Source organism: Borostomias antarcticus, assembly GCF_949987555.1.
Source record: "Borostomias antarcticus genome assembly, chromosome: 22".
Classification (NCBI taxonomy): Eukaryota; Metazoa; Chordata; class Actinopteri; order Stomiiformes; family Stomiidae; genus Borostomias; species Borostomias antarcticus.
In genome coordinates this window covers 12,075,806-12,078,840 of record NC_140255.1, presented here as the reverse complement: position 1 = coordinate 12,078,840, position 3,035 = coordinate 12,075,806, and positions in this window count along the sequence as shown.

The window sequence follows — 3,035 nt, the reverse complement described above, 5'->3', positions numbered from 1 at the left end:
TCTCATGTGCACAACCTAAATCCTTTGCGACTCGCTCAATGCTAATATTTTTTTTTTCTATTGTACATCAATACTGATGTAAATACACTAGTCTTTCAGAGAGGAGTGGTGGAGGGATTAGGACAAGAAGAGGGAAAATGAGCTCTAAGAGGGATTTCCCACTTAAGTCTCTCTCTGTAACTTAACACTAATTGAATTCAGTCACATTGCTAGAAATAATAATTCTGCCTTACAAAGCATAGAGGTTAAACACTTTCTGTGCTGCTCAGTGATCCAGATCATGAAGAAAATATTTAGAGGCAGTCTCACTGCAGCCCTCCCCTCCAACGCACAACGTGACCCACTTTATCACGTCATCTGTTCTTTTGCAAATTCATTGTATATATAATGAATTGAGTATATCAAACTATGATTTTTGTTAAACATATGGATAGATCATGTAAGTGCTTGTACAGTAAGTTATTTGTCTCCTCCACAAAAATGTATGCATCAGACACATACTGTGCCCTGTACTGTCCTCAACCTCCGTGTTTTGCATTTGAGTTGACATATTAAATGTATTTCTCATGAACACAAAAAGATTAGGACAATATTTGGGACAGTTTGACTGACGCCAGGTGGTTGGCCTTTAGATCATCAAAAACTGGTGAGATCTGACACTAGAGTTGTGAGACATCTTAAGAACTGGGAGGGACTTCATCCCTGTGGTTTGGTAAGAACAGCCCTCTCTGCCTCTCTCCTGTTCAGCTGGTGTGATGCTACAGTAGCACTCTGCCACATGACAACTAGGAAATGTTTGGGACTATCTCAGGGATTTGTTGTTCACATAATATACCGTACCGTAGGCTGATAATATCCCAAAATAAAATAATAATCACAAAATCCATTCCTTTTGCTGAATGTGTAAGCTTGTTTTCATTCTTATCTTGACAGCTTAGACAAACTTCACAATGATATGGAATGGGGTTCATAATTAACTGAGCAATAAAGGACTGAACAGATTTTGTACAAATCCATGCATGTTTCATACTTTCTCTCAAGCTGGTATTACACAATATGTTAGAAGATAGAGGGTTAGTAAGATCTATTTGGCCCAGTGATCTTATAAGCTGATAAAATCATTCTGAATATATCTAGACCAAAGCGCTACCCAAGTTTCAAACAGCTTGAGCGATGGTCCATGACCAGGGGGAAGTACTGTAGCACCATGATCTGCATTTACTTAGAAGAGTCCAGACACTTTATTATTGAAATGTACAAGTGAGACCAGCATATGAACGTGACAATACCATATTTACAGAGAGGAAGTGTCTTCACATCACACAAAAATCTTTCTACAAATAAACAATTTGTAAATAACATAACATTAAATAAATTCCACCTACCTTTAGGTTTACAGCTAAATATGCATAATGATGACCATCTGCACTGCATAGACTTTATACATATACTTTCATAATGGACACATGTTTTCCTGTAATACTGCTCTCATGATGCATATGCAGGCTGGAAATCAACATGAAGAAGAACTAAGTCTTTGGCAAATGCGGTAAAAAATACATTCACGACAGTTATGGTATGTTTGATGATGTTAGCCATTCTTCCAGGTAAGTGTTTTCATGAAATTATTTCAAACAGACTAACCGGGTAAATCATGATTCCTAATCATAAACATGCATGACACTTGAGGAAAACATGTTTAAGGCATTAACTGAAATGTTTGTCCTGCTTTTGGCTGAAATCTCTGCCCTGTCCTTCTTGGGTTATGATATGATGGCAATATCAGAATGAAATTGAACACTATCATCAAACAAGACAAAAGACAACTCATTATTTAATTAGTTGAGTAGTTGATTGCAAAAAGTGATATCTTACTGCCAAAGACTTAAGTCAATGTAAAATGTTAACTAAGTTCATGTGTTGGATATGTAATAGTGCATGTTAAGGCAGTGACTAAATAAAAAGTCCAAGGGTTTGGTGAAATAGCTAAATTGTTACTAAAGCATTTAAGTCATTATCATGTGACAGTAAATGAAATGGTCAAGGGACAGCATTTTAGAAATCATAAGTGCCTTTCCAGACCTAATATTATAATTACGTTATGGTTCACTTTATTCTTAAGCAAATGATTCTTCATACCAATACCCTTTACTGTAAAACAAGACATAAAGGCATCATCAAGTCTGCATAATACCATTCCAGTTACAAACCCCCAACATAGTGCAAAATTAAAGACAAATAAAAAACAGATTTGCCTGATGATCTCCAGTGTCCTGAAAAAAAAGCAATAGTACAACAAAATTCAAGCAGTCTGCAGTTCAATATGATGTAAGTAGCAATTATATAAAAAAAAAAAAAGAAATTAAAAAAACCTTTAGGAATATATTTCTAGTTTTGAAATTGTGTAAATAGAAGACCACAATATTTCATTGTTCTTCTATTTTCCATTCAGTGTTTATTTTGTATTAGATATCATTATTTTTTATTTTTTACATCTGATTGTGTATCACAGAGGACATGTCCCAATAATCTTCTCATGGCATCGTAAAAAATAACAAAAAACAACTTGATTTATTCATGCTGAATGTTTGGTTGGTTACAAATGACTGTATGTTTGAACGGAGAGAAGAACTGTAGCTGCAGCCCCCACTGATGCCAGTGGCGTCTGTCTGGGTATCATTGCACTGCCCTGTGAGTAGAAGGGGAGACGGCGCTACTGCCAGCTCAGGACGCGTCCTTGACCGGACCAGTCAAGAAAAGGAATGGTCGTCCATAAAGAAAAAAAAAAGACGAGATGGGAGCATCACTAAAGGGAAAAAGTGAGTTCCTGGTCATTGTTTTCTTTTGACAGCACCTCTGTATAATGTGTACTGTATAATCGTTCAAAGTCTCTGGTAATGTATAGCCTTTCAGACTGAAGAATTGGAGTTTGACTGAGAGTCCAAATTTGAGAAGTAAGGAACTGTCCAATAATTAGCTCTTCATTGTATGTGTGGTGTGTGTGGAGCTGCCCTCTGTCCGGTCCAGCATGCCAT